Source organism: Drosophila novamexicana, unplaced genomic scaffold, assembly GCF_003285875.2.
Source record: "Drosophila novamexicana strain 15010-1031.04,08,12 unplaced genomic scaffold, DnovRS2.1 tig00000434-arrow-pilon, whole genome shotgun sequence".
Taxonomy (NCBI): Eukaryota; Metazoa; Arthropoda; class Insecta; order Diptera; family Drosophilidae; genus Drosophila; species Drosophila novamexicana.
The window spans coordinates 4,133,449-4,146,509 of record NW_020824802.1 but is presented as its reverse complement, the minus strand read 5'-3'; the positions used below and the strand labels follow the sequence as shown (position 1 = coordinate 4,146,509).

Genomic DNA, 13,061 nt, shown 5'->3' with positions numbered 1-13,061 from the left:
AAAGTTCAGAATTTAAGGCTTTAACGGCTATTTATACACCACCACCTCAAGACGATCTATCAAAGGGACCTGAAGGGTGACTGGGAAAGCTGTTTTCGCTTTATAGGTTTAAATTATTGAACAATCATGTGAGGAGGCCACAGTTAAGGATCACAAATATTTGGGAACGAATCATGAAAAACATTTATTTTAAATGATTATATTGCACAAGGAGTGGAGAAGTAAAATTTAGATATTGATACAGCAGAGGAACATTAAATTTTTTGAATGTAATATTGTAAAAGCTAGAGTGGCTATTAATTTAATACATCTTTACATATTAGATGTTATTTCTAGGTTGAATTGAGTATTAAAAAAAATAATTCCTTATGAATTTGACAGCATATCATATTGTTTTTTAAATCGATTTCCTACTATTTCACACATGCGAAATAATATATAATAATAATTCTATGGCACGCATATATTAGCCTTTTTCAAATCGATAGCCTACTATTTCGCGCATGCTATTAAAAAACCATGGGGTCCCGGAAACTATTAGGGGAAGGAACTTGATATTTTGAACGTAGATCCTTCAATGAATATATACAGCATTACTCGTTAATAAAATATTCATAAGATAAATATCTATAATAAACACATAATTAGTTGAATTAGTTGAATTATTGGCAACAGAACAGATTGGTGTTTAGACCAAAAAGAACAGAGTATATTTCGTCTGAGGTTCTCAACACCGGCTGAGCCAAACTGACACATAAACTCAGCTGTGAACTCAGGTCGTAGATGTAAGTGCAGTAGCCAACATGCAGGCACTAAATATTATGAAATTTCTTAGGCTGTTTCTTATAAAACTGTTTTACTTTAATATGACTTAATAAAATTAATATTAATTTTTCTAATTGTTGTAGCTTTTTTCTCTTTTAAGAAGTTTGTTTTTTGGAATCATCTAGAAACCATAAACAATGATTTGAAATGAACATGTCTAGCAAACGCTGTGTTATGTACAATTGTGTTCGTAGCGATTGTTAGTATAATCAAATCAGTGCAATGTTTTCCTTATGCACTCATCAACTTTTATACCCAAGACATTCCTTGAAGACTTAATGATGTTGAACATTCCAGCATGCAAACACTGATCAAACGATTTTCGCAATGAACTTTCTTGAGCAACACAGCTTTGATTCCATACCCGGGAAAATAAGGAGCAGGAGTATCTTAAGAAACCCAATTTTCCGAGTTGCTATTATTTGTACTACACAATCTTGCTTCAATTTTGGATTCAGTTTTATTAAAATGTACATACATTGTTGCCATTATGGTTATCCTCGCAATTATCACTTTCTGATGTGATACCAAAGTAATAAAACGTCAAATGAATCTGCTTCATTAGCATTATTTTCGCAATTTTTTTTACGTGAATCTTTTGCGTACGTATGTGTATTGAGTACTTTCTGATCTGATTACCAATCCGCGCATCAAATAATACAAAGGAGTATAAAGAAATATTTATTTTTCGAAAAGCTTGCAGCGAAGATGTTCAAATTATTCAAAGTTTAAGCTTCTGCCTCTGTCGGCAAAAATGCTATGTATGTATGTCGCTGACCGTCCTCGGTCGTACCAAGACATCCCACCAAATTCCTTAAGCTAGCGAAGGTCTTTTTCCTGATATAATGCATTAGGAAGATGAAGCTAAAAGCCATAGCGCAAAGCCCGTGCCCGTGGGGTCGCTCGAAACTTCGCTCCTTATTCTTTTGATAAGGGCAGTCGATTTTTTGTGATGTTGTTGCTCAAGATCAGCAGTGGGGACGATGCAAAGACATGTAACCGGCTTTGGATGTTGTTTCGGTTGACGGATTTCGAGGAGATTCAAACCGGCTACCTAAGTTTCGATGTCTTCGCTACAGCTGACAGCAGCCGGCCGGACGTTGATGATAATGATTCGCTTACCATCAATAATGATTGCATTGCCTACTAAGCTAACAGGATCTAGGTGGCTCGGCTGTGTTTGGCAATCACTGGCGTGGGGATTTCTAGTTCAATTTGCTAAATAAGTTCACTCGTACATTTTCTGGCCGTGAACTAAATTTGTCATTTAGTTCACTCGTTCAGCTATTCGGTCGGTCATGAACGACGTATTCTGTACTCGTTCAGTCGGTCATGAACGATACATTCTTGATACTCGTTCAGTCGGTCGTGAACGATGTATGCAACTCAGCAGTTCAGCCGTTCCTGAACGATACATTCTTTTGAGATGTTCAGTTCTTAATAAACATAAAAGATAGCAGGATAAATGACCGATTTAGTTCACTAATCACTGAATAAGTTCAGTAGTTCGTTTTAATGACCCGTTCAATCGAACTTGGCCTGAACTAAACGACACAACTCTAGCAATCACCCATGCCATCAGGACATGGGGTCAACTCTGGGACCTAGCAGTTGTCCAGACGTTGTCCTGGATGTACAGGGTGGTTTGCATTGAAATTTATCTCGAGGGTACTCTATGATGAAATTTATTACATGATTTGATTTAAAAAGTTTTAAACTTGATATGCTTATATATATACTAGCACTAACCAAACAACATATAAACTGGACATGCTGATCAAACCAGCGATGCCGTTCTATCTCACAAATCATATGAAACAGAGTAAGCCAAAGCAGTTTCCTTTAGAGTAAGCGAATAAAAAGACATAATATGTATATCTTACTCTCTTGCTCGCGATTTTGGACCAGATGTCTTCGATTTTTTTTTGCCCCCAATGGTTGTTTAGCATGTCCAGTCTATATGTTGTTTGGTAAGTGATACTAGTGAGAGTCATATCTGTGAGTTTGACAGCAAAAATGTATTCAAGGTCGGTGTGGTCAACAGTGCTGGAGTTTATAACGTGTACTTCGATACAGTGACCGTGAGCATTAGGTTACTTATTTCCGTAATGAGCATTTTATTTTTTACGAACAGGGTCTTGTAAATGTGTGCAGTGTCAATCTGCTTTATTTTTGTAACTTTTAATAAATGGCTGAGAGTGCCTGTTTATTGGGCACGCCGGCGATCACCTGTAAGGCTGTCCCCAATAAATGGAGACTTCTTTCCACTCTAGGCTTTGTAAGTGTCTGGTGTGTAATTGAAGCAGTTTCCGCATGCGAGACTATGGAAACATGCATGTTAGTTTTGTAGTCTCATTCGTAATTAGTCAACAGTTGGTTAGGTTCGCAGAGAAGAGAACGTCGAAAGTTTTCCTATTTGTAATGGAGTGCACCGGTTTATTGCACTCCGCCGTAGCCTGGAAGATAATCGTTTGCTCGATTCTCCTGTGTAGCTTTATCAGTATCGCAATTATAGAAGAGTGCGATGAAACCCCTCAAATTGGCCATTCGATGTGCTACGGAGGTGGTATTCGTAAAATTTATATTGTGGCAGGTCTTTCTTTTCCATTGGAAACGCGCTTCCTCTAGAACAATCTGATGTTTGAAGCAAGTTGAAGCGATTCTTGTCGTCTCAATAGAGTACGTCAGGGATACCTCGCAGTGCATTGTAGCCGCGCGTTGTTATTTTGGCGCGACGACGCATGGACAGTTTCTCTTTGGCTCCTTGCATAATATATTTGCTCCTGTATCGATGCGAGCTTTCTAGCGCTTAGTCTTTTCGTTGGGGTTAGTGGCTAGTTTCTCATGGTTGTTATTTGCGAAGTTAACTTTCCTGTCTCTCTAGGAATTGTTTTTATTGGCCGCCCATTTTGAGAAAGCCAACCTCAGTACAAAACATGCATTCATATATCTACAGAAATTTGGGATAGGTCATGATCAGCGCTAGAAATCTAACAAAATTAATTTTTTGTTATCTAAAACCAGAGCAGTGAATCACAATACATATATTCATATTTTGATGTACTTATGCATGCATAATTCACGCATACTGTCCAAACAGAAAAGTAAATAGCAATAAAAAAAGAAGCGCCCTTTGTAAAAATATATAGTTCTTAAATTTTCCTGTAAAATTAATCTTTAGTATCTAGGGTAATATATCATTTTAAATAAAGCATGCATTTCATAGATAACGCAAAATCACTTTGCGCCGATCGTAGGCTCAAAACTTTTTCATTCAATGTACTTCGAAAACGAAGCGTGGCAAATCACCATCGACCAGCTTTGCTGAAGCAGGCTTGCGACTAACTTCGTTGTTCGTGTCAGCATCAGCAAGCCGCGACTTCCGCATTCGAACAGCCAGTTGGCTTGCAAGTCGTGCGAAATCGTAAATGCCAGTTTAGGAAGCCAGGCTAGAAATTTTGCGTCGCATGCAATTGTAAGGGCGTTACTCATCTTAGTGCTTACATTGTCTTTGGTCTTGCCATGTCCTCCATGTCGTAGACTAAATGCCTAAAATTGACCTGACCTCAAAAAGAGTTTGTGGCTCGTACTGCTGAATGTCTTTAACCTTTTCGTTGCCCCCAAAAATTATCGGGTGACGATAGCTATGCTATGAAAGATACTTAATATATTTCTAAATATAAAACTGTTTTTCTTGGCTGACTTGACCCAAACCGTAAGAGCTAGGAAGCTGAAAATTTCACTGTAGTTACCTTTTGTAATGAACGTGCACGTTAAGGCTGGGTTTCGGGAAATTCGACGCGGAAGTATGGAAATATCGTGAAAAACGTTTGTATGAAATTTTTTTTGTTTACCATTCGATCGTTCTGAAACTAAATTTCAAAGTTCTTTGTTCAAATTCATTTGAAGGATGTTTCACACTTTTTCAAAAATGTGTTCCTCCTTGGTGGAAATGGGGATCAAAGATTTGGTGGACGACGTTTCGCGCTCAAATTCATTTTCAAGGATCTATATGAAAAATCATTTTTCGCAGAATAAAAGCATCCTCGGTAGAAATGCGATTCTCAGATTTTTTTGGTGCAGCTCTAAGTTTTGTGCTATTTACCTCAAACTTATTTTCAGAGCTCTACATAAGAACTTAATGAATACGTGTAGTAGCGATTTGGAAAATTCCACCCGAAAGTATGGGAAAATCGCGAAAAACGTTTGTATGAATCTTTAAGGCGTACCATCCGATCGGCCTTTAACTCAATTTCTAAAATCTGTGTTCAAATTCGTTTGAGGGGTGTTTCACACTTTTCCAAAAATGTATTCCTCCTTGGTATAAATGGGGGTTAAAGATTGGTTGGGTGACGTTTCGCCCGCAAATTCATATCCAAGGATAAATATAAAAAATCATTTGAGACGTGTTTCACATTTTTCGCAAAATCCAAACCTCTTCGGTAGAAATGCGATTCAAAGATTTTTTGGGCGAAGTTTTAAGTGGATCCGATTTGCTTCAAACTTATTTTTAAAGTCCTACATAAGTATTTAATGAATACGTGTTTCAGCGATTTGGGAAATTCCACCCACAACAGTAGTTAATTAGCGAAAAACGTTGGTATACAACTTTTTGCTATCTATCGGATCGGCCACAAACTTATTTTCGAAGATCTTTGCCCAAATTCATATGAGGGGTGTTTCGAACTTTTTGGAAAAAACAACCCTTCTTGGTGGATATGGGTGTCAAAGATTTGTTGGGTGACGTTTCGCGGAATCAAATCATCCTCGGTAAAAAGTGCAATTCAAAGACTTTTTTGGTGATGCTTTAATTTTTTTCCGATTTGCTTCAAAATTATTTTTAAAGCTATACATAAAAACCTAATGAACCCGTGTTTTCACGATTTGGGAAATTCTACCCGCAACAAAGGTTACACGTTTAAATGAAAGTTATTTATTTACCGTCTTATCAGATTCAAAATCATTTTCAAGATTTGCTGATCAAGAATATATATACTTTCTGGGGTCGGAGATGTCTCCTTCTATGCGTTACACATTTCACGACAAAATTATAAGGGTAATTATAAGGGTATAACAAAGAAAAATAACTTCAACGATCAGATTTAAGGTAATGTATGCCATGAATGCTGATTTTTCATTATGGCAGGTGAGATATCATTTTTTTCTTCGAATAAATCCCCTTAATATTCAACTATAATATTGCATTATTAATATTTAGCTTTTAATTTATAAAACCTTTGAAACATAAATGTCCATTATAACAGGTAGTATATTATAGTTTTAATCTAATCGAACCAACAACGGATCCAAGGCAGAGATTCATGCCTTTGAAGATTGTTACAGATTAAAACTTGAAAAGGGTCTGAGAGGAACAATCATTAATGTCTTCTCGGATAGTTAAACTCCAATTCGAACTCTAATTACAAGGAATAACCTCGAAACTTGTAGTAGACTGTTGGAATTGTCTCCAGCATCTCTACATCCACAAGTACCACTCAGTTGGGCCGCTGTAACTGCGGTATCTTTGGCAACGAATTAGAGAGCGAGCTCGCAAAAGCCGGGTCAATATCTACTCTAATTGGCCCAAAGTTTTTCTGGCGGATTCAAAGAAGTAGAGATTATTTGAACTAGCTGGTCGCCTGTTTGACAAGGCACCACACAGTAAAATATCATCTCCAGCCTCTGTCTGAAGGAAGACGAAACGGCTATTCACATTCTCTGTGTGTTTTTACTTGGGGTAGGAGGAACAATTTATCTCCCCAGCTCAGGTCAGAACGCTTCACTTAGTAAAAAAATATTTTACCGCTCCTGCCAAAATTACAGAGCCCCAGACAGAATAAAAAGTCTTGTATTAACAAACATACAAAACTATTATTATATATATATATATATATATATATATATATTTTTTTTTTATTTTTTTTTTTATAATAAATACTATAATAATTACAAAATTATGCAAGGTTAAAAGTCCCCATACAAAGTACTTACGTATGTATATGCTTATGTATATTTACAAGTGTTGTTTTATATGTGTTTACGTTGCCTGGGAGTGTATAACTGTAAATTTAACAGTATATACAAAACATTTTCTTGTTTCTTTTTATTTTATAAACTTTTTATATAATTATTTCACATTTTATATGCTATAATATTACGACTATAAAATTAAATTACACTCTCACTTTTTTATAATGTAAGAGTATATGTTTGCCTTAGTATTTGTAGATACATACATTTACGAATATAAAAATATTGCACTCACACTTTTTCTAAAATATAAGAGAATTTGAACCAATTCGGTTGTTTGCTTAAATTCCAACTTATAAATTGCTTTTAAATTTTATATAACATTTAAAAGACCTTTATGTTATTGTAAACACTTTAACCCGTTATGAGTAGATAACCAAGCTGAATGAATAATTTCAGAGAACTGTGAGACATATGCAGGTAATCACATCTTGCTTTTCTCTAAAGCAAAAAGTCATAGAGCGCAAAATAGCAACCCCTAAAACAGCTGATTACCATTAAGTGATAGCAAAGATACATATTAAGTTTCAAAATTTTGGATTATAGTCATATTCTTTTATCGAATCAAAAAAATCGATAGGTATTAAAACCGTGTTTTTTTTTTAAATATTTCTTTTGTTATTATAAATTTATTATACGTATATTTTCAAAATTAAAATTTATTGATTTGAATGACCAATTAGTAAATATTACGTTAACTTTTATTTAAAAACAATATCTGAGTACTTATACCGACTTACGTGCAAACTACGTAAAAATGTTGACAATTGTGACATTTAAAAATTACTTGTATTTGTATATAATGCAACATTGATAAATTCAGGATCTGTACGAAAACTACCACCATGGGTGCAATTTCGGTTACAATTCATGTTTTGTGCACATGCGCACAATGAAAAACATTTTATTATTAACGATTAAAAAAAAGTATTAAATAAATATCGAAACAATTATGAAAGTGGTGACCTGTTTAGTATTAACTAATTTTGGTTTTGTTGGTCATAACGACTGAGTAGAGTATAAATGCAATTACATACATACATATGCTTGTACCAGAGACTTGAAATCTATATACATATATATGTATGTATCTATATATATGGCACAGATTTATTGTTAAAGCTACCAAATTGGGAATGCATTATTGCATTTGGTATTATCGGCAGCGAAGATATTTATTTATAAGTTAGTCTTACATCGATAAGTTGGTTGGCAAGGACTCCTAGGCTCAAAAAGCGGGAGTGTTGCAATGACAGAGCATTGGCAATTGTCCGCCCGATTCGTTCAGAGAGATGAGAAGGGCATGAGCGAATAGGGAGATGCCCTTGACCTTTTTCTAGGCCGTTGACTGATATATGCAGCTGTACAGTTGGGCAGCTTTGGTAACCACGGTTTTGAATGTACATATACGTGTGCCAAAATTGGGCATCGATCACGTTGCTGCCAGTTCAATTTTGGTTGCCATTATTTTGCGAAAGCATAAAATTTAAATGTTTTTAGTTTTTTAATTCTGTAAAATCTTTGGATAATGTTATTTAAATAATTTTTATGGCATTTAGCTCTAACGAAAATAAAGAATCGAAATAAATCAATTTTAAGAACATTTATATTCAACTAAACCCAAAAAATTAGTTTTTGTTTCGTAAGTAAAAACACTTTATTAACATACTGTGTGTACATATGTACATATGTACATATGTATGTATATTCTTGATCAGCATCAATAGCTGACCGTATGTATGTACATACATATGTAAATAATCTATAGAAATCCTGTTTTTGAGCAAATCTCTTAGATTTTTCACTTAGAATCACCAAACTTTACATGCAGCTTCTTGAATAGTATACAGCTGTGAGAAAAATGATAGTACCGCTACAACACATTTTGTTCTTTATGAAAAAAAATGCGATTACTGTTCCGATTTTTTTGAAATTTCATTTGTTTTATATTGTTTGGTATTCCCCATAAACAAAAACAGTGTTAGCGTTCATCAAATTTCTGTCTATATTTTTTTTGTTGCGATTTTAAGAAAAAAACCCCAAAAATGCAAAAAAAGCACCATTAGCCCTTTTCTTAGCGAATCCTCGTTATATCGCGGAATTGCCTTTGCAGAATGAACGTGCTTATTAGTTTTGACTAAGATATCATTTAATAATAATCATTACGATGGAACGTGGAATGCACTGCACTGCAGTAAAGCGCGGTCTTATCAAAAAATTGGTATTGGACGGAAAAACTCACAGAGAAGTCGGTCAATTTGTAGGATGATTCAATAAAATAATTAAAAACGTCTTAAACTATCAAAAAAAATATTGAAACCCGCGGACGATAACGATCTATGAATCATCTTCATGTCAAAAGACTGATTCGTCAGAAGAAGAAGGATCTCTTCAATCCTGCTACCGAGCTTTAAAAAGAACTTAACATAAATGGGACGGAACAAACAATTCGCTAATATCTTAGGCAACATAACCTAAAAGACTGCAAAACAAGAAAGGTACCACTTTTAAAACTTTTATTACTAAGCGCATGAAGTTTGCCAGTTTGGATATCCCAACAATGGAGGAATATTCTATGGTCAGATTAGTCCAAGGTGGCTATGATTGGTGGAAAGAGATCTCTATCATACGTAAGACATCCAAGGAACACAGAAAACAAACCCTAGTACACCACAAAACCCATTAAGCATGGAGGGTGTAGAGCAATGGTATTGGCCTGCTTTTCCTACTATGGAGTAGGTCCAATACATTGGAGAAAACCATCATGGATCAGCACGTGTATATGAATATCATGGAGACAGTTATGCTACCCTTTGTAGAATACAAAATGCCCCTCGTACGGGTCTTTCAACAGGACAATTACCCCAAACACACCAGCAAGAAAGCAAAGGAATGGTTCAGGGCAAACTCTGGGAACGTTGTGGAGTGGCCTGATGGCCCAATGGGGTAAATATAAACTAGTAAGACGTCCTAGTTGGGAGCTCCCGTCTAGGGGATACCCTGAACCCTCTTCTTCCAACATCAAATACATATATATATTCTATTTTAGAAGCTATATGTCAAGTTTGGTGACTCTAGCTTTTATTATTTACCAAAATTGCCCAAAAAAGAGGAAATCGATATCGTTATCGATTGCTTGGAAACGGAGTAAGTTATCGATTATCGGAGACAAACTCGACCTGCGCGGGAACTAGGAGCACCTACATCTAAAATTTCTCTCTAGCTCTTATAGGTTCTGAGATCCTTGCGTTCATACTTACAGCCGGACGGACGGACATGCAGACGGACATGGCTAGATCGACTCGGCTATTTATGCTGATCAAGAATATATGTATATACTTTATGGGGTCGGAGATGCTTCCATTTTAATGCTTCCCATTTTTAATGGGTTCAGGGTATAAAAAACACCACACCACAAAAAACATGACACGTTGTGGCAGACCGCGTAAGACAACACAATAAAATAATCGTTTTATTCTACGGCAATTTAAAAACAAGTTAGAGGTTCTAGTCGGGAGCTCCCAACTAGGGGATACCCTGAACCTTCTTATTCTAACACCAAATAAATGAATAAAAAAAAGTTCCCTTGGCAGGACTCGAACTCGCAACTGACCGCATTACTTGCTGTCGACTCTACTCAACAGCCACACCAGCAAAAAAAAAATATAATACTTTCCCCGGTAGGGCTCAAACTCGCGACAGACCGCACCACTTGCTATGCCCCTACTCCGCAGCCACACCAACAATTAAGTACTTATGATAAAAAAAGAAACTAAAATAGCATTACAGAAAAAAATCGCAATTACCATGCTGTTAGAATGCGAAGCAGGCGCGCTTGAATGTGTGTGTGTACATGTATACAGAAATTCTTAAAGCTGCTGCCCCATTCAATTGCGCAGTTCCATATAACATTGGTTTTCTCTTAACCGATCTAAATGAAATTATCTACAGTATATCTAATTGTACCATAAAATATTTGTGTTTTCTCAAAAAGCAAATTGCATTAATATAATGGCTTAGATTGGTTGGCAATATAAATTGTGTTATTAACTTCATTTATAGCTCTGCGGTGGTAGCGGGGAGGTGACGATATGTATATGTCGGAGCATTGCTATTGTTATTGTTATTGTTATTCGAATTTAAGTACAGCAACATGAATATTGTATGAGTCGAAATTTAAAGAAAGAAGAATAGAGAAAACAGAGTAACTGTCATTGTCGACTTGTATTTCTTATATCACTGAGAGTCGGTGAGAGGACTAACTGTTAATTCTCTCACTGAGTGAGACCCGTGCATAGAGTTGTTGGTGTGCGTGCAGTTCATTGTAAGCTGATTCGTGTAAGGACACGAAGAAAGCGCTGCAAGAAGAAAAAGCGGTTACGGCTGGTTTTCGTTGCGTTGCAAGAAGCAAAATCGGTTACGGCTGGTTTTCGATGCATTGCAAGAAGCAAAAGCGGTTACCGCTGGTTTTCGTTACTATTCGTGGCGTTGCGAGGCAAAGGATTGATGTGAACAGACAGAAGTAAATGGTCTGAGCGAACGGACGTGATTGTGCACTGTGAAATTTAGAAAAGAGAAGCAAATGCCACCAACAAAGATGCCGGACTCGCTGCTCAAAATGTAAAAAATTCTGACCCTACGGCCGCTTCGACATCAGAAGTGGGATTGGATCCTCCTAACTCTCAGTTGTGTCAAATTTTGGAGCAACAAAATAGAAATTTTATTGAGATGCTGCGAACAGTGCAGGCTAACGCAGCGCCTCGTGAGTCAAAGACGGTGTTTTTACCCAAATACAACCCCGAAGCTACCGGTGCTGATGCATGTGCTTGGAGTATTACGGCCGATATAATTTTTATTGAAAATCCACTTGAGGGTTGTGTGCTCGTGGTTGCCCTCAGTAAAGCTTTGGAGGGCAGTGCATCGCAATGGCTTTCACAAATCTGTTTTCCTGGCATGACTTGGGTTGAGTTCAAGCAACTTTTTACGCAAAGATTTGTCGGCGTAGAGACAACCACAGCAACATTTCTTAAGCTGCTAGACGGACGCCCAGGGACTGGAGAGTGCGTCGTATGCAAGCCGACTCGTCACTTCGTTAATGACGAAAATGAAAAATATGGAGCTGGAGGAATTGTTGGTGTCAGTTGTGCTTGCGCATACTGCGCAATTGGACAGCAGACTAAAAAAGCTTGTGTGCACCACAAACATCAAATCGCGAAACGAATTACAGCAACAGTTGCAGGTATATGAAATCGGGCAGAGTCAAGAAACTTCGAAAGCAGAAACTACTGTGGGACCTGAAAGGAAGAAGCAGAAGTTTTCAAACATCGTTTGCCATTATTGTGGAAAGACAGGGCACAAAATCGCAGACTGCCGCCAGAAGAAAAATCGCGAATCACAACCATTGGAAAGCGGGCATGCTGGACGTATTGGTATGAGGCCAAAAGAGCAAAAATCCAACGTTATATGCTACAAGTGTGGACAGGCTGGACACATTTCCACTGGGTGCCCTTCGGTAATGGAACCAAAAGGTGTGCTCGTTCATTCTGGTGAGTCCGTTGATTTTTGTTTTGACTCTGGAGCCGAGTGTTCACTCATTAAAGAAAGCGCAGCTGGAAAATTCTCTGGAAAAAGACTTTTTAACGTAGTAATGCTTAAGGGTATTGGAAACGATTCTGTATGCAGCTCCACGCAAATTTTGACCAATGTAACCATAAATGACTTTATTTTGGAAATGTTATTCCATGTCGTTATGGACAAGTATTTAAAACACAATTATAAAGTAAAGCTGATTAATGTTGTTACTGAACCCAAAACATATGAAGAATGTATTAACCAAAATGTAGAGTTAGACGAAGCTGACAAGAGCCGTTTAATAAACGTTTTTAACCATGGAACATTTTATCTCTGGCGTTCCAGAGAAACAGGTTAACACAGGCCAGTTGGAAATTCGGTTAATAGATCCAAATAAAACGGTACAAAGGCGACCATATAGGCTTAGTGTAAATGAGAAGTAAACTGTTCGCGAAAAAATTAATGAGTTGATGGCGGCAAATATTATAAGACCGAGCTGTTCCCCATTTGCGAGTCCGATTTTATTGGTAAGAAAGAAAAACGGAACTGATCGCTTATGCGTCGACTATAGGGAGCTTAACGCTAACACAGTTTCGGATAAATTTCCATTGCCTCTTATCTCCGACCAAATTGCA

At 36.8% G+C, this 13,061-nt stretch overlaps 1 protein-coding gene across 5 annotated transcripts in view; it reads right to left on the bottom strand.

The window, feature by feature from the left end:
* Positions 1-8,386, bottom strand: part of LOC115760416 (acetylcholine receptor subunit alpha-like) — a 405,819-nt gene extending 397,433 nt beyond the window's left edge. For 3 of the 5 annotated variants that reach the window (XR_004017641.1, XM_030701719.1, XM_030701722.1), the window contains exon 1: positions 6,817-7,402. The gene's annotated coding sequence lies outside the window, so the exon portion shown is untranslated. Of the gene's footprint in view, positions 1-6,816; positions 7,403-7,595 lie in introns of those variants that run through there. The other 2 variants (XM_030701721.1, XM_030701720.1) reach the window with 2 other exon arrangements.
* Positions 8,387-13,061: the final 4,675 nt, after the last annotated feature.